This window comes from Macaca fascicularis, chromosome 20 (genome assembly GCF_037993035.2).
Source record: "Macaca fascicularis isolate 582-1 chromosome 20, T2T-MFA8v1.1".
NCBI lineage: Eukaryota > Metazoa > Chordata > Mammalia > Primates > Cercopithecidae > Macaca > Macaca fascicularis.
The window spans coordinates 59,495,822-59,516,058 of record NC_088394.1 but is presented as its reverse complement, the minus strand read 5'-3'; the positions used below and the strand labels follow the sequence as shown (position 1 = coordinate 59,516,058).

The 20,237-nt window shown below is 36.3% G+C and overlaps 1 long non-coding RNA gene across 1 annotated transcript in view; it reads left to right on the top strand.

Moving 5' to 3' along the window:
* The window catches only part of LOC135968715 (uncharacterized), a 178,116-nt gene extending 164,469 nt beyond the window's left edge, over positions 1–13,647 (top strand). Inside the window, exons 2-3 of the long non-coding RNA XR_010583661.1 lie at positions 1,772–1,886; positions 13,477–13,647. This is a non-coding gene — a long non-coding RNA (uncharacterized lncRNA). The remainder of the gene's footprint in view (positions 1–1,771; positions 1,887–13,476) is intronic.
* The last annotated feature ends 6,590 nt before the right edge of the window (positions 13,648–20,237 follow it).

The following is a 20,237-nucleotide window of genomic DNA, read 5'->3' as shown; positions in this document are numbered from 1 at the left end:
GGCAAACTTTATTGTTGTCTTATTTCAAGAAATTGCCACAACCATCTCCAGCTTTAGCAACGACCACCCTGATCAGTCAGTGGCCATCCACAGTGAGGCAAGACCCTCTACCAGCAAAACAAATGCAACATGCTAAAGGCTCAGGTGATTGTTAGAACTTTTGTAGAAATAAAGTATTTTTTAACTAACGTGTGTACACTGTTTTACACAAACTGCTATTGCACACTTAGTAGACTATATATAGATTTAATAGACTTATGATATTTATAAACACCAAGAAAGAAAAAAATCTGTGTGACTTGCTTTACTATAATATATGCTTTATTGTGGTGATCTGGAACTGAACCTGCAATCTAAGGTATGCCTATGTTAATTATCTGTGAAGCCTTTTGTCATCACTATTAACCATGACTATTACACCTTGCTATAATAATTGTGTTATTAAACAAAAATTTGTTTCAATGCCTGCCTTCCCTTTGTATTATAAGCATTTTGAAAACTGAGGTTATAACTTATCTATGGTAATAATTCCAGGACAAACATAATACACGAAGTAGATGCTAAGTTTATACTTGTTGCAGACGAGTTTCAAAGCAAACACTAAGTTTTCCACTTTTAAAATCCCTTAAAGAAAATACCACATTTAACTTATGTTCTATAGATAGTTAATGCCTATAACCTCAAGGAGACAATTTTCTTTTCTTTTTTTTTTTTTTTTTTTTTTTTTTTTTTTTTTTTTTTGAGACGGAGTCTCGCTCTGTCACCCAGGCTGGAGTGCAGTGGCCGGATCTCAGCTCACTGCAAGCTCCGCCTCCCGGGTTCCCGCCATTCTCCTGCCTCAGCCTCCCGAGTAGCTGGGACTACAGGCGCCCGCCACCTCGCCCGGCTAGTTTTTTTGTATTTTTTAGTAGAGACGGGGTTTCACCGTGTTAGCCGGGATCGTCTCTCGATCTCCTGGCCTCGTGATCCGCCCGTCTCGGCCTCCCAAAGTGCTGGGATTACAGGCTTGAGCCACCGCGCCCGGCCGGAGACAATTTTCAAACAATAAAATTATCATATAAAGATGAGTTAAAATGGTTTTGCAATCTAACCAGGGTTTTGTAAATCTATACCCTAAAGTAAAATGAAAGCTTTCTGTAGCTTCTGACTTCTGAATTTAGTTATCAGGATGAGTCTCATGATTCTTCCAGATCAATGTTTGAAATGGATCTCATTATTCTCCCACTGACTCTACTACTCCTTCTATAATTCTAACCAAGTCTGTTTTCAGTACTTGGCTGGCTGAGGTAAAGAATGGAGAATAATTGGTGACCACTTATTTTAAATGGACAGTTTGCATCTGGAGACATTTTGTGATGACAGTCCTTTTACTAGGACTCAGTACCTCACATCAAAAGCACATGTAAAAATAATCACATCAATTCATAATAACAACTAAGTGGATGTCTTAACACTTTTCCAAATTATTCAGTAAGACAAAGACATGAGAAATCACAATACACATAATAGCACAATCGTAATAAACCTCTCTCATTGTGCCAATCATTGCGTCATGCACTGCATACATCATCTCTGATGCTTACAAAGCCTTTCGCTATGGGCATTATTACCCTTGTTTTACAAATTTAAGAAAACTAGGGTTCAGCATCAGCCAGTGTGATATTCTAAGTCTGAATGACAAGATGTGGCAGAGCAACGAAAACTGTTTTGTTTTATTGCAGAAGTGAGGTTCAGTATTTTTTTTAATTTTTTTTTTTTTTTTGCCTTTTAGGTCAATGCACAGAAAGAAATCTGTCTCCTGACTTTAGGACAATGGCATGATTGGTGGCCACAGCCCAAGGATGGTTGCTGGTGAGCAGTTACAGATGCCCCGAGACACAGCAGGCGTGAGTAATTGGGTTTATAATGGGCAGCGACTCTGGGGTTCACTGCAAGCTAGCACTGGTGTTTGCTGGATGACCTTTGTGAGTTGTACCAGGAGGTTTCCTTTTTTAATGCTGCTGCTAGATGTCATTAGTAGCAATGGCTGTGAATTTTGTCTTGTCACTTGCACTAACCTCAGAAGAGAATTTTCTAAGGGACCTATATCAGAGAAGGTCACTAGCTCTTTCTGTCATCAAACTACTGGCCTGTGATTAGATAAGGCAGGTGGGACGTCAACGGAATGGTAAACTGTAGACTTGGGGGAACACAGTAGAGTTAAATTAGAATTAGGCTTCAAGACCAGGAAATCGAAACCACCATTGATCAGAAGGACAAATAAGTGGGGGCCAGGAATAGGGAAGGGGGAGTGTTATTTTGTTCTCCTTTTCCATCAGAAAGACAAATTAAATTTTACAGTGTTGCACCAAATACTTTTAGGTATTGATTTTGAAATCTATGCTTGACATTTAAGATAACAGAAAAGATATAGGAAAAGGGATGGGGATGTCGCCGAGGTATATGGTTAAGATGATTGTCTTTTATCAATAGTGATTTTAAAGATCTCCATAAAAGTGGGACACAATGTAGATATTAAAACAATTTCTGCTTTTGGTCTTATGTGCATTATCTCAAATATTCTTCTCGAAAATCACAGTGGATCTCACAAGGCATTAGTTCTTCATTGAGACTGTGAGATTGCGGCTCACGGAAAGAGAAAAAATTTACAGCCCTAGAATTGATGCTGTCAGAGCTCCCTCTACTGCCTCTCCTTAATTCCAAAACCACATAGCCATGTTCTGGTGAAAGCTGACAAACTGACCCAGGGGTGAAGTGATTATGGGATTTTCCTGATGCCATTAAAGTAAGAAAATATGTGGAAAGAAGTGCTGCAATGGTAAGGCACTTTTCATGGAGCACATATCATACTGATTAGAGAAGAGGAGGGTGGAAGAAGTGCTAATGCCTCATAGGCTTAAGGATCTTCATTGTTAAAATTATGCTTCATGTTTAGAAAGAAGTCACTACTAAATATGTGTGCCTTTAAAAATCTTACCAATTTAAGCAACTGTATTGCTGGCATTTTAATCTCTTTGAAGGACTGCTGAAGATGACAGACTTTCATATGTTTCTAACATTTGAGAAAATCATGAACAAAATTTCCAAAATGCTACCCTTTTATAGCACACTAGAGGAGAAATACATCTGTCATTCATTTTTATCTATTTGATGATAGGGCTACGTTCGGAGAAATGCATCGTTAAGACAGTTTCATTCTTGTGTGAATATCACAAGGTATACTTACACAACCTAGGTCACTTTGGCTATGTGGTATAATCTGTTGTTCCTAGGCTATACATCTGTAAGTATGTTACTGTATCGAATACGGTAGGCAACTGTAGCACAATGGTAAGTATTTGTGTGTCTAAACATATCTAAAAATAGAAAAGGTACAGTAAAATTATGGTGGTATAATCTTATGGGACCACCATCATGTACGTCGTTTGTTATTAACCAATACATCCTTATGGGCCCGGCGCGGTGACTCACAGCGGTAATCCCAACACTTTGAGAGGCTGAAGCGGGCAGATCACTTGAGGTCAGGAGTTCGAGACCCGTCTGGCCAATATGGTGAAATCCCGTCTCTACTAAAAATACAAAAATTAGCCGGGCATGGTGGCGGGCACCTGTAATCCCAGCTACTAGGGAGGCTGAGGCAGGAGAATGTCATGAACCCGGGAAGTGGAGCTTGCTGTAAGCCGAGATCGCACCATTGCACTCCAGCCTGGGCATCACAGAGAGACTCCTCAAAATAACAAAAAACAAAACAAACAAACAAAATCCTTAGGTAGCACTTAATCGTATAGCGTTATGGTGAGCCCTACTATGTGACAAGCTCCTTAAGATTGGATTCAAATGTTATCTTTCTGGTAATTTTGTCTTCACAGCTTCCTTGTCTTTCCAGCAAAACTTATTTTCAAACAAAGTTCCCACTGCCCACAATTTAAAACCTTAAATAGTATGTAACTAAATGTATTCTACTGACTGCAGTCTTTCAAAGGGCATTCCAGAAAGAAAGACCAGTGTTCATAGGATCCAAGCCAGGAAACCCTACGTAGGAAGGACCTGGACATGATCAGGAACTGTTCAGTTTGCCTGAAGCACCAAAAGAGAGGCGATGAGGAATGAGACACTGCTGAAGAAGTGTACAGGCCATGATTGGTACTGGGCCACAAAGTCTATGCTAATCTTTAAATAGCAGTGTAAAGCAAAGGAAAAGTTTTAAGTATAGATATGCTGAAATGGGAAACAATGGAACTGGTGTTTTTAAGATTCGTTAGCCGTTGTCAAGAGAAGGAGGTGCAGAAAAAAGTAGTTGAAAGCTCTAAATAATGTTTCTCAGCCAGGCAGAGTGCCTTACTCTCCTAATCTCAGGGATTTGGGAGGCTGGGGTGAGAAGATCGGTTGAGCCTACAAGTTAAAAAACAGCTCAAAAAACATAGCAATACCCGTCTCTACAAGAAAATTAAAAATAAAAAAACATTAGCCAGAAATGCTGGTGTGTGCCTGTAGTCCCAGTGACTTCAGAGGCTGAGGTGGGAGGATTGCTTGAGACTAGAAGTTCTAGACTGCCGTGAGCTAGGATTGTGCCACTGCACTCTAGCCTAGGTGATGGAGCAAGACCTGTCTCTAAAATAAATACATACATAAATGAATTAAATAAAATAAATAATATTTCCTATCTTCAAGACACTTTCAGTATGATATGTTAGAGGTGACATGTAAAGCATATTAAATAAAGTATTTTATTTATTTATATATTTTTTGAGATGGAGACTTGCTCTGTCGCCAGGCTGGCGTGCAGTGGCGCAATCTCGGCTCACTATAACCTCCACCTCCTGGGTTCAAGCAGTTCCCCAGCCTCAGCCTCCCGAGTAGCTGGGACTACAGGTACGTGCCACCATACCTGGCTACTTTTTTTTGTATTTCAGTAGAGACAGATTTCACCATGTTGGCCAGGATGGTCTCTATTTCCTGACCTCGTGATCCGCCCGGCTTGGCCTCTCATTTACTGGCGCCCTGCCCAGTAAATAAAGTATTATGTAATGTAACTTTTAATTACACTTTTAACTTTGAAGTAGTTGTAGATTGGTGTGCTTTTTAAAGAAGTAATACAGAAAGATCTCACATATGGTTCACACAGTTTCCCCCAATAAAAATCTTATAAAACTGTAATACAATAATATCACAACCAATATAGTGCTATTTGTACACTCAGGATACTGAGCATTTCCATCACTGCAAAGATCCCCTATATTTCCTTTCTAAAACTGAACTCCTTCCCTCCTGCCCAGTATCTTCTTTAAGCCCTAGCCACTAGGTCTCTTCTTCATCTCTGTAAATTTGTCATTGCCACAATGTTACATGAATGAAATAATACAGTATATAGCCTTTTGGAATTAACTCTTCTTCACTAAGCCTAATACTCTGGAGATCCATCTTGATTATTGCATATATCAATAGTATGATCTTTAAAAAATTGCTGACTAGCATTTAATGGTATGGATGTATAATAGTTAATGTCAGCTTTCATTCATTGAAGGATATCTGGGCTGTTTCCAATTTGGGACTCTTACCAATAAAGGTGCTATAAGCATCCATGCAAAAGTTTCATGTTAACATAAGCTTTCCTTTATTTGGGGTAAAGGGTGAAGAGTACAATTGTTTGGTCTTGTGGTAGTTGCATTTTAAATTATCTTAAAAATATATTTTCCAGTGTTTCCATGTTCTTTTAAGTTCCCATAGGAAAATATGAATGGATCAGTTTCTGTGTACCCCCACCAGCATTTGCTGTTTGTCTGTCTATTGTTTGCCTATCTATCTATCTATCTATCTATCTATCTATCTATCTATCTATCTTCTCTCAATCATCTTTCTTCTATCATCTATCTACCTAACATTTTATCTTCTATCATCTATCTATCTTCTATCTATCATCTATCTATCTTCTGTCTATCTATCTATCTATCTATCTTCATCTTACCGCCATTTTAATAGATGTTTGATTATGGCTCATGCGATTTTCATCTGCATTCCCCTTATGGGTAATAATATAGAACTTCTTTTTATGTGATTATTCGTCTTTGGTGAAATGTGCTTTAAATCCTTTGACTATTTTCTAACCGGATTTTTTAAAATGTTGAGTTTTGAGAGGTATTTCGATAGCCTAGAGACTAGTTCTTTGATGGAGGTATAGTTTATACATTTTTCTTCCAGTCTGTAGCTTGTCTTTTCATCCTATTGCCAGAGTCCTCACAGAGTAAAATGTACTGATTTTGTTGAAGTAGAATTTATCAATTTTTCATGATATGGATTGTGGTTTTGGTACCCAGTCAATGAACCCCAACCTTACCTCTTCCATAGCCCTTGATCGCAAAGATTTTCTTCTGGGTTTTTTTGAATAATTTTTTTGTATTGTTTTTTAAATTAACTCTAGAATCTATTTTTTAAAATTTTTATATAAGATGTAAAACTTAGATTGAGGTTTATTATTGCCTATGGAGTTTCAATTGCTCCAGCACCATTGATTTAAAAGTTATCTCTACTGCATTTAATTGTTTTTTACATTTTTGCCAAAAATCATACGTACATATTTGTGTGGTGTTAGTTCTTGACCCTCTATTCTGTTCCCTTCAACGACATGTCTTTTCCTCCAATAATACCACAGAGTCTTGATTACTATAGCAGTTTAATAAGTGTTGGAATGAGGTAGACCTTTTCTCTCTCATTTTACTCTTATTTTTCAAAATTGTTTTAGCTATTCTAGATTAGTTCCCTTTTCCTATGTATTTTAGAATAATCTTGCCTATATTTCTAAAAATTCTTGAGATTTTGATAGCAAATGAATAAAACTTTTATATCAATTTGTGGATAACTGATATACTACAAAGTCGAATCTTCCAGTCTATGAACCTGAATTTCTTCATTTATTTAAATCTTTAATTTCTTTGATCATCATCTTGTAGTTTTCAGCATATTACTCCTGCATGAGTTTTTCAGATTTATATGTAAGTATTTTATTTTGTTACTTATTCAATTTTGGTGTCCACGTGTTCATTGCTAAATAATAGGAATACATTTGATTTGTGTAAGTTTATCTTATGTCAAGCAGACTTATTGAAATCATTATTATTTATCGAACACATTTTCTTAATAGGTTTCCTGGGATTGCCTATATAGACACTAATGTTATCTGCATACTAAGGCATTTTATTTATAATTTGCATGTCTTTTATTTTTTTGCCAGCCTTATTGCACTGTGTTGTAAAAGAGTGATGAACACAGATAATCTGTCATTGTTCTCAACCTTAGTAGGAATGCATTCAGTCTTTTATTATTAAGTAAATGTAAGCTGCAAGTTCCATAAATGCTCTTTATCAAGTTCAAATGTCTTCTTAATCATTGGTTTAGTCATTTTTATGATGTCACTTTAAAATCTTTGGAAGATCATTCTAATAATTCTGTCATCTCAGTGCTGACATCTTTTGGTTGTGTCTTCTATTCAATTTGTGGTGTCTCTGGCTTTTTGTATGAGATGTAACATCATTAGGCACATTAGGGATGTGCCTGTGGCCTTATTACTACGTGGAGGTGGTGAAAGTCCTTTACTAGGCTTCCTCTGAGAACACCCCAACTGGGAGGTGAGGGGTGCCTTGTTACTGCTGGAATGGGGCGGGGGGGCTGGAAGTCTGGGCTGCCCATATGTGTCTTCTAATACCATGTGGGAAGTGAGGATGAAAGCTACCATGTGATAGAGATGAAAGTTCTGGCTCACTTCTCTGATGCTACTCTGGTGCAGGTGTTGGGAAACATCATTCCAGCCTGGTGAACGAGGTGGAAGTCTAGATTTATCACTCCAACTGTGCTAGTGTTAATGAGAGTGGGGCCACAGTTTTGTTGTGGTATTTGACTAAAGTAGATTATTTTCTAAAATGTTTCTTTCTTGCTAGAAGTTCTCTTTTCTGGCCTTTCAGCTAAAGATAACAGACTTTAATTGGGGATTTTTGTCTGTAGCCATCGGCATTTCTGGGATGATGGCTTCTTTAGCTCTGGGTCTGGGATAAATAAGGTGAAAAGGAAACCCAAGGAATTCACTACTGTGGCATTCCTTAGGCCCAGGGTTCCCTAGCACACCTCTCTTCTTCTCTCCTTCACAATGTTTTGATGTGTGTTTTATATATAATGCCCTAGGTTTTCAGTACTTAGCAGAAGAAATAGAACAAAGTATATCTATTCATCTATTCTGTGTTTTGAGAAAGAAAATTCTCAAAAACACACTTTTTCAAAAAGTCTAGACTCCTTTAGCAGCTCTTGTGAGATAAAGTAAGAAAGATGGTCAGTGTTAGAATACATAAAGTGAAGAAAAATAGGATGTTTGAAGGAATTCCAAACACAGCAAACATTTTGAGGACCAAATGTTAGTTTATAAATGTGCTATATTGATTGCAAACCAAGAGTAGCTTTATTTGATAATGTTAACCATAGCTTCGTAAACTTCATAATGTGAGCCTTGGCTTTGTTTGCTTGTTTAGTTTTCCTTAATCACTTCAGTTCTGATACTTCATATACTTCTAATTATCACACATTGATTATTTTGAAAACACCTACAGTTAAAACAAAAGGCATTATAGGACCATAGTATTTTCAGGATTGGTGTTACAGAAAATAAGGAGAAAGAAAATGGGGAACAATAAAATAATAATTTAACCCCTTGGAGAGAAACATGTTGTTGATATGCTGAATTACAACACATTCTATGTATGTACTGCAATACACAATGGCAGAAATGTAGCTGCAGTTGTTATTAAGCATCAAATATTTTACTGTGATGCAATCACATTGTGTTATAGAGGAGTGAACGGCATTTTTAGTTTTTCTTGGGCACTCGGTGCAAATCCAGTTATATTAAAAGCCAGAGTTGGAAAATCAATGTGGCACTTTGCTGGTTGATTCCAAGGTCAGTGAGAATTGTTAAGGCAACTGTCAAAGACCTAACAATTGGACTTAATGAGATCCAATGAGACTCAATTTGCTCTCTGGAACGCTTTTGATCCATGCTCACACTCTAACGTCCATATCAACAAGTGAAAAAGGAAAACAATTAAACTATTCAGAATAGTAGAAAAAGTCTGCTTTGTACTATAAGTACACTTGGTTAGGTAATGTAGAAGAATATGTTTTCTAAAATATGCAGAATGATATTTCATTACCACATGCCCTTGTGGTATCCGGCCAGAATGGAGATTGATTTCTCCTCTCTTTCATTACTGCCTTAATCACAGAATGGAGATTTATTTCTCCTCTCTTTTGTTACTGCCTTAATCAATATATTGTAACAGAAACGACTTTGTATAGGATTCATAGCTAGGTTATTAAAACAGTATACCTTTGGGAGGCCGAGGCGGGCGGATCACAGGGTCAGGAGATGGAGACCATCCTGGCTAACACGGTGAAACCCCGTCTCTAATGAAAATACAAAAAATTAGCGGGGCGTGGTGGCGGGCCCCTGTAGTCTCAGCTACTTGGGAGGCAGAGGCAGGAGAATGGCGTGAACCCGGGAGGCGGAGCTTGCAGTGAGCCAGGATCGCACCACTGCACTCCAGCCTGGGAGACAGAGCAAGACTCTGTCTCAAGAAACAAAACATAACAAAACAACAACAACAAAAAACCAGTATATGTTTCTTATGGCGTGCGCTCTCTCTCTCTCTCTCACCCTCTCTCTCTCTCTCTCTTTCTCTCTCTCTCTCCACCTCCCTCCCTGCCTCCCTCCTTTTCCTTTTATTCTCTCTTTCCTCTCTTCTTCTTGCCTTTGGAAATAGGCTACCATTTTGTAAGGAATCTCAGATCACGGGAGAGGACGTTACTGCCCCAGTTGACAGGTCCAGTTAAGTTCTAAAGAGACATAAAAGGAGAGCCAGAATCAACTTCCAGACCTGTGAGTGAATGTGTGCACAGCTCTTTACAACACCAAGCTTGCAGGCCACCAGAGCTGACATCATATGGTATGCTTGTGGAACGTGAATGCAATTAGGAGTCAAAGTACACCTGTGACATGGGAAAATTATTTAATCTGCTGAACACTGGTATTACCTTCTGCTAAAAAAGAATATCTATTGTTATGGTTGTTATACAAATTAAATAACACGATTGTCATAAATTGTTTATTAGAGGGCTGTGGATATTCTGAACGTGAAATAAAGCTTGATATCCTTTCTTCTTTGTATATTTAAACATATCTGTGATGTCTGAAGTACAGTAGTCTGCCCTTATCCGTGGTTTTGCTTGTAGTTTTAGTTACCTGTGGTCAACCATGGTCTGAAAATACTAAATGAAATATTCCAGAAATAAGCCATTCCTGAGGTTTAAATTGCCCGTCCTTCTAAGTAGCCTGATGAAATCTTGTGCCATCCTGCTCCTTCCTGCCTGGGATGCAAATCATCTCTTTGCCCACTGTATCCACGCAGTAGAGGCCCCCAGAACATTAGACTTAGGAGGCTTCTTGGTTATCAGATCAACTGTCGCAACAGCACAGTGCTTGGGTTCAGTGGTCTCCACTATTTCAGAATCCCCTGGGGGTCTTTGAATGGTTCCTCTGTGGGAAAGGGCAAATCATAGAATTTAGATAGTCTGATAATAGAGAGTATAAACTTCATTGAAAATAGGTAGATAGGTTATGTTAAGAAACTTTGAATCCAGGCTTCAGGGAGCAAAACAGTGCTGTTTTACAAGTTTTAATGCTCCTGATAGAAAAAAAAAAAAAAAAAAAAAAAGACAAGAAAGAGAACCCTATTTAAGAGAATCCTTTAAGGTAAATGTTATGGCGAACCGGAAAGAGTCTAGAGAGAAAAATGAAATTTTTAGGGGAAGAAGGGACGACAATATAAAGTTGAAATGGATTCATCTAAGTCTAAATTTGGAGGACATACTTAGGTCTCAAAATTGATGCCTGGAGAAAACAATGCACTGAAAATCACATTAAACAACAACAACAGAAAGACAAAGGATAAATTAGCTAATTCTAGGGCCTCAGGGTTAAAAGGTTCTGATAGGTTTATCTGAAATCTGGCACTTGAATGTCTGTGAATACATAGATTCCCATGTATTTAAGCGGCATCCCAAACCACTGAGACGTCTTTTTCCATTTCTGTTTGTTTCAAGTGTTTGCTTTCCATTGTGTCAGTATCTTTTCCTGAATACATAGGGCATTTACTCTGTTTTAGAGTCACAAAGATAGCATGTTATTCTTTCCCATGAAACACTGCTGATGGTTTAAGAAAATCACGATCTTCAGTAAGGGTTTTCTTTTTCTTAGGAAAGTCAAAACGAAAAAGTACTTTCTTTTTCTTTTTTTTTTTTTTTTGAGACGACTCTCACTGTATGCCCAGGCTGGAGTGCAGTGGCCGGATCTCAGCTCACTGCAAGCTCCGCCTCCCGGGTTCCCGCCATTCTCCTGCCTCAGCCTCCCGAGTAGCTGGGACTACAGACGCCGCCACCTCGCCCGGCTAGTTTTTTGTATTTTTTTTGGTAGAGACGGGGTTTCACCGTGTTAGCCAGGATGGTCTCGATCTCCTGACCTCGTGATCCGCCCGTCTCAGCCTCCCAAAGTGCAGGGATTACAGGCTTGAGCCACCGCGCCGGGCCCGAAAAAGTACTTTCAATGACTGCCTGCAGGGCTTGCTTCGAAATCTCCTCACATCCTGATATCCTTCCTTTGGACATGCTCTGTTTGCACCAAGATAATTGAGTAACACGGAATATATAGTGATTTACAAAGTATAAACAACAGAAACTATGACTGTGATTTTACAAATGCATTCAATAGAGATTGTATTTGTTATTTATAGAGTGTATAGGTCTGCTTTTGTGACTTCAGAAATACAAATTGTGATGACTGTCAGGGTATAGTCTTGGTATTCTATTAAATGACCATTATTTGAATTTAGAAATGAATTTCAATGGACTAAAGAAAAGTTGAGGGAAGAGTGTTATAACATGTCTTGAAAAAACAATTCTCCCTCATTTACTAATCCATAAAAACGTTTTTAAAAACAGTAATCACAAGTTCACATGTTGGAGATATCGTTTTGATTATGGTTTCTTTGAAACTCTCATCATTATTTTGTACTAACAGTGAGTAAGAAACTCAACTGGTCACGGACAATCGATTATTATTTGAGAGATGATTATTTGATAAGCATTACTGCCACATTCTAGAATTTCACAGTCCCCGATAAACTGATTGATGTAAATGACGATTGCAGTTGTGACCAAGAAAGAATTCTAATATAAAAAGATATTTCATGTGATACTGACCACTTCCCCCTTTCAATGTAGAATTTTTTCAGGAAGAGAGGTTTCCCCATATAAAGTATCAGAAAAGACAAACATCCCAAGCTAAATTATTGTAAAATATAATAAAGATATTATTATAATGTTGCAACAAAGTAATTATCCAAGGCCTCTGACTAAAGAATGGGAAAGCTGAAATTTGTGAGGCACATCTGGTAAAAAGCCCATTTCCTGCTATACTGTTTTATTTTTAAAACACTTTTGTTTCATTATTGTAGCAGAACCAACAATAGAAATGCATTTCAATTGTTTGTTTTTCAATGTAAAAGGAAGAAAATCATGCTTTTCTTTGGCTATCCAAATGCCAGATTTCAGATAAACTAAAAGTGAAAAATACGTAGTAAAACAAAAAGAAATGCAAAAAGCTAAGAGTTTATTAAATAATGCTTAGTAAGTTCCAGGGTGTTTTAGTCTCATGGTTGAAAGAGCCAATTTTTATAGATTAGCAACGGAAGCATAGGATAAGAACTAAATATATATTTTAAATGCTGTGGATTTACTTTATTCCCATGACTGAAAGGATATGCAGTAACTATGGAAAAGAAAAAGAAATGCATTGATTCCAGATATTCCTGACTTCGACTTCTTCACTTACTAGCTTCACTTATTAGAATTCTTCACTTATTAGCTTATATGAGAGTCTGAATTATCTTATTGATTGATTGATTGAGACGGAGTTTCGCTTTTTTGGGCAGGCTAGAGTGCAATGGCATGATCTTGGCTCACTATAACTTTCTCTTCCCAGGTTGAAGTGATTCTCCTGCCTCAGCCTCCCGAGTACTTGGGATTACAGGTGTGCACCACCACACCTGGCTAATTTTGTATTTTTAGTAGGGACAGGGTTTCACCATGTTGGCCAGGCTGGTCTTGAACTTCTGACCTCAGGTGATCTGCCGGCCTCTGCCTCCCAAAAGTGCTGGGATTGCAGGCGTGAGCCACCGCACCCAGCCTGGAATTCTTATTTTTTGTGAGTATTACACTTGAAATATTCAGACACCTAACAGGGCAGAAGATTCATTTTTATCAAAGAAATAAAAATAAATTTTTGTTTTTATTGAAATACTGTGTAAAGATTCGTTGTAAAGTTTTCCTCAGCATGTTAACAGAGAAGGTATTCATTCTCCTCTGTGCATTTTTTTTTTCCAGTTTGAATCGACAAGGAACCAAGTTTCTCTAGAAGGCATAGAGTAATCTATATTGAAAGATTCTTATTGGTTGAAAAAGGTGCGGAGGGCAGAGGTATCTCGTTTTCATCGTGATCCAATCCACTTCGTTGGCACACTTAGGTTCTGATCTACAGATCCTGTTTAGAACTGAAACCAAGCATATTCTTTACATGCTGTTTTCAAAATTAGAAATAAAAGAACCTGAGTTATATTTCTATAGTGTTGAGCGCATTTATGTGGGGGCAGTCAACTTCACTAGCATTTAATGCTTGTCAATACATTAGAATTCCTCAGCCTTGTGCACTTATTATTTTTTCTTTTCTTTTTTTCCCTTTTATTTTACAAAAAGCATTCTGTGAATATCTGACAAGTGCCAGGTTTTGTGTACCTATACATAAGTGAGGAACAACACAAAAGTATAACTATTTTGAGACAACTTCTAGAATGGTTGTAGGATAATCTTCATGAATCTTGTCCTCTGCAAAACTATAACTATTGACAGTTATTAAAAATGTACATATAGAGTGTATGAAATTTATCTTGGGGGCTTGCAGCAAATGAAGAAACATTCATTCAAGAGAACCTACTAAATTCCAATGAGAAGAGTAAGAGTTATTGGAATGGGACCCATGACTCATTGCTTCACTCATCTTTACCCCATAGTAACATAGGAACTCCAGGTTATGTGGGCAAAAAAATGAGGCTCCCTCCTTCTTAGCTCTCAAGTAGGCACTATAGCATCTCAGCAGGAGGAATAGGTCACCAGAGTTTCCTATTCCCACCCCTCAGTTTCATGTTGCAGAGAATAAGCTTCAGATGAGTGAACCCAAGAGATCAGGGGCTCTGTTCTCACACCTATGCCACAGTCATATAATGGAGGTTCTAGCCAACAAATAGCAGACCATCATTTCTGTACTGTAATGTAAAATTATGTTAGTTTCTATAAAAAAGTATACTAGGATCTTGAAAGTATATCTGAATTGAAAGAATAAATAATCAGAAATGTGGAGACATACTGATTCAGATTATGGAATCCAAAAGACAATGAAGGGGAAAAACTGAAGAATAATAATCAGGGCTTTAGAGAAATTTAGGACACCATTAAGTGTGCCAATATATGTGCAATGAGAGTACCAGAAGAGAAAGAAAAGAGCAGAAAAATACTCAAAGATACAATGTCTGAAAATTTTTCAAATTTTAGGAAAAACCTGAAAATCTGAAAACCCCATTGAACTCTAAGTAAGATAAACACAAAGAAATTTACATCTAAAAACATCATAGCAGAAATAACAAAACACAAAAACTAAGAAGAATTCTTGAAATTAGAAAAAGAAAACCAATTCATATGTACAAAAGGACTCCAATAAAATTAAGAAACAACTTCTCATCTGACAAAATAAAAGGTAAAAAACAGTTACATGACATACTCAAAATGCTAAAAGAAAAGGAAAACATCAGCCAACACCCAGCAAAACCATATTTTGAAATCAAGACGAAATAAGAGCAATTCATTGTAAATAAAAACTGAGGCAATGTGTTGCTAGCAGACTTATCTTATAAAAAAAATTAAAGCTTTTCAGCATGAAAGCAAATAAAAAAGACAGTAATTTAAATTCACACTAGGAAATGAACCAAACAACACCAGAGTACTGGTAAAGGTAATTATTTAACTGTAAAAGGTAATGCACATAATATTTACCCTTCTTTCTTTTCTTAACTGATTTAAATATCTCTTGTTGGACACAATAATTGTAAAATATTATATGGGGTATACATTACATAGAAATATATTTTACAATAACAGCACAAAGAAGATGGGTGGAAGCAAAGATGTGTAATTATAAGCATGTGGCATCAGGTAGTAAATATAAGAATAGATGAAGAGAAACAGAAATGGTAAATAAAAGCATAATTTAATAAACTCTGTAAGTACATAAACTATGTCAATAATTACCTTAAATGCTAATAGAATAAATCGTTCAATAAACAAAAATTGTCAGCCTTGATAAAAAAAAATAAAATTCTGCTCATGTTGTCTACTGGAGAAACCTATTAGATTTAAAACACAAACACTAAAGAGTTACCATATGACACAGCAGTTTCACTCCTATCTATTTATGCTAAAGAATTAAAAACATATGTCAACATTAAAACTTATAATAAATATTTATAACAACATCATTTATAATAACCAAAAAGTAGAAATAATTTAAATGGTAATCTATTGATGAATGGATGAATAAAATGTGACATATCCCAATGATGGAATATTAGTCAGCAACAAAAGAATTGAGATACTAGTATATGCTACAAAATGGATGTGCCTTGAAAACACTGTGCTAAGAAGCGAAGCACAAAAGACCACATATTGTATAATACCTTTTGTGTAAAATGTCCACACCAGTCTATGGAGATGGAAAGTATAATAATGATTCCTGATGGCTGGAAATATAGGGAATTATGCAGTGGGACTGCCCAAGTATACAGGTTTTCTTTTAAGATTAATAAAAATATTCTAAAATTGGATGTAGTAATGTCTGCTCAACTGTGAAAATGTACTAAAAAAATCTCCCACCGAATTGTATTCCTTAAATGATCGAATTGTATGATATGTAAATTTTATTTAATTAAGTTAGGATACCTCTATTCATCTATAATTACTATTCAGTATTTACTATTCATTTAAATAAATTTATTTAGATAATAGTATCTATTACTATTATAAATAAAATGTTTATATATTTATTATATTTATAATATGGCTAAATTGATTTAAAATGTGATAAAATATACATTATAATTTATGAATAAATTATTTCCACATATAATTTATTTGTATATTATATATATTATTTTTATGTATACATAATTTTAATATATGTAATTATTTATCTTTATTATAAAAGATACCTGTCTTTATGGAGCTCTAAATCTAATAGTGGTATAAGGAAAATAACATGGCTACAAAAAAAATCAGTCTGCAAGTATTTTCTCTCCAACCTCTCCATTGGTTTTTCATTTTATTTTGCGTTGTGTTTCGTGTTGCTTCATAGCAGGCGTGTCTGTGGATTCTGTCTTTGCTCTCTTGTTTGACCTCATTGAAATATTTATAGTGTAGAACTTTAACAGTGTTGAACATTTCTACTGCTGTCAATTTGCATTTTCTTCCATAGACTTGAGCTCCAATGGCATTTGAAGAGACTTGAATCTGCTCTACTAATTACTGTCTAAAGATGATTGAAAGACTTAAAGCCAGACATAGTACATTAAAGAAAAGCCAGACTTTCTTTAAACCCATTTGCATGCTCACTTTCTCTCTCTCTCTCTCTCTCTCTCTCTCTTTCTTTCTTTCTCTCATCTCTCAGATCCCTTTAGGCATTTTCTTATTTCAAACATTGGATTTAAGGTACTAATGTATCTGGATTTCTTTCTCAATCAGTCAATTATTGGTCCATTATGCAAAGACTAAAAGAAAAATGAGAAAACTTAATGGACACTTGAAAAAACTTAGGAATAACCCTCACTATTCACCAGTAAGTGGGTAAAGATAATTACATAATATTAATCAGAAAATTATTTATACCTTTTCACTTGAAAAGCCCTTGACTTTTTAGTGAAAAGAAAATATCTGTATTTATTAATTAAGTTAGTGTTACTAGTAGCTGTGGTTTTTTGTAGAATTTATTATATACTAGTCTCTGTGTTACTTACTTTGGATTGATTAACTCATTTTAAAGTTAATTTTTCTGATAAGGGAAAAGGGATTGATTTATGAAAGTGGAGAGAATCAAATCTTTTTGTAGTGATTTTAAAAGAAGTAGTCAAATATGTTGGCACTTCTCTTAGTGAGAGATGGAATCCTTCTTACCTCCTTCCCCTTGAAACCATGCGGTCTCTGAGGCTGTTTCAATCAAGAACCTGTAATACAAGCAATTGTACCTTAGGTCAGAATCACAATCCAGCTTTCATTTTTCTCTCAGGTACTGTCTGTCTTCAGTGATCATAACTGTTATGTAAGCTGTCTGACTGTTCTGAGCTCATCATGTTGCAAGGAAGTTCAAATTATTCCACATTAAAAAAGGAAACCCACATTGGTTCTAAGACTACATTAAGAGAAATGGATGCCCAGCTCTCTCCCACCTGCTCTTCTAGCTCCAGCCACCATCTGACATAATCACATGTAAGATGCAAAGTCAGAACTACCAATCAAAGTCTATCTTGAATTATTCTAACACAGTATCCGTGAGATAGAATAGTTTTTGTTCATTCTAGCCAATAGATTTTGAGATAATTTGTTATCTATTGCTACTCCGAATGCTAAGTTCTGTACTTCCTTATACACCCACTTTATTTACAAAACTTTAAATCTTGATAAAGCCTTTACATACTACTTACAGTTTGCTACTTTGCTTGAGATTGTTCCAAACAATTCCCAAGATATTGAGAGGAGATTTTAAATATCAGAGTACAGCAGCTCAGAGTCTTGAAGGATGCCAAGTTCAGAATTGCATACAACTTAATAACAATTGGGGCTCAGGAGATAGACAAGTCAAGGACTACAAATGTGGGCATACCAGAATATAGGGTCTTTTTAAGCTTTCACTAGTTGCAGTTTGCATCATTTATTAACAATGCTATGCTCTTGCCTTAAAACGCATGATCCTATGTAATTTCATTTAAAAAAGAAACCTCACAGACAGTAGAACCTGTCACTCAGGCAAGATATAATAAGCATAATTGCCTCTACATTTGAAAGGTAAGAGACTTGGTGCTGAAAGAAGTTCTTCATTTCACTCATGAGACAGGTCAACCCAGTGGCAAAGGCACAATTCAAGTTCACATCTACAGTTATCATTATGACACAAGTGCTTCTAGACAGTGGAGTAAACAATAAAGTCTCAGTTTCTCTCTCTCCCTCTGTCTCTCTTTTGTGTTTTTCATCCCACAATACCTATGGCTTGACAACTGAGTCCATTTCTCAGATCTGAATGAATCTTACTCCTCAAAGAATAACAACACTCATCCATACCCAGAAGCAAACACACTGATGTGATGGGTCAGGCACAAAGTTTGGAAAACTTTATTGTCCTAAGGAGATATCAAACAACAGGTTAGTTTAGGTTCAATGAGGTCCATATTTTATTTGAAAAGATTTTTCTGTGATGATATTAAATATAAATAAGGCCTGAATTTCCTCTAGCCAACTCTTCTATGACGTTCTCAAACAGATCTACTTCTGAGCTCTAGGAAAACCCTTCCTCCTTTTCCTTCCACATCTTTGGAGTGTTAGTGGCTCCTTGTTTGCTAAATTCTGAGTTGTCTCATGTCTCTTCACTAACTTCTTGTTTCATTCATTAGCTATGTAAACAATTTCTTGTAACAAATATCTTTTAAAAACATATACCATTTTCTTATTTTTTGAAAGGCAGTATAGCTATTACTATTCCCATTTTACACATTGAGAAAAAAAAGACCATGAGGAGATAAAAGAAACAATTTTCCTAAAGTCACAACAAAAGTTATCGAGAGAATCAAGTTTATATAGTCATGTCCCACATAAGAATATTTTGGTCAACAAACGACTTTATATGTAATGGTGGTCCCATACGATTGTAACGGAGCTGAGAAATTCTTATCATTTAGTGACGTCAGAGTGGTTGTAATGGCATAGCACAATCAATGCATTACTCTCGTGTTTGTGGTGATGCTCATGTAAGCACACTAACCGCGCTGCCAGTTGCCAGTCATATAAAAGTCTAACACTTAAAACTATGTATAGTACATAATACTTGATCATGATAATAAATGACTTTGTAACTGGTTTATGTATTTACTATAGTATGATTTTATTTATTTATTTATTTATTTATTTCGAGACCGAGTCTTGCTCTCTCTCCCAGGCTGGAGTGCAGTGGCGTGATCGCGGCTCACTGCAAGCTCCGCCTCCCAGGTTCACACCATTCTCCTTCCTCAGCCTCCTGAGTATCTGGGACTACAGGCGCCCGCCACCACACCCGGCTAATTTTTTGTATTTTTAGTAGAGACGGGGTTTCTCCGTGTTAGCCAGGATGGTCTCAATCTCCTGACCTCGTGATCCACCTGCCTCGGCCTCCCAAAGTGTTGGGATTACAGGCGTGAGCCACTGCACCTGGCCTACAGTATGATTTTTATTGTTATTTTAGAATGACCTCCTTCTACTTATAAAAATAAACATTAACAATGAAAACAGCCTCAGGCATGTCCTTCAGGATGTATTTCAGAAGGAGGCACTATTATCATAGGAAATAAGAGCTCCATGTGTGTTTCTATCACTGATAACCTTCCTGTTGGAAAGATGTGGAGATAAGCCGGTTATACTGAGGACCCTGACCTTGTGTAGGCTTAGGCTAATGTTTGTGTTACTCTTTTTTAGTTTTTAACAAGAGTTTACAAGCTAACAAATAAAATTTAAAAATTAAAAATATTAGAAAACTTACAGAATAACAACATAAAGAAAAAATATTTTGTGCAGCTGTCCAATGTGTTTGTATTTTATGTGTAAAGGTTATTATAAAAATAGTTTGAAACTTAAAAAAATAAGAAATTATAAAGTACAAAATTTGCAATAATATGAGGTTAACTTATTGAAGAAAGAAAATATTTTTAAAATGAATGTGATGTAGCCTAAGTGTGCAGTAATTATGAGGTCTACGGTAGAGTACAGGAATGACCTTCATATTCACTCACCACTCACTCACTGAC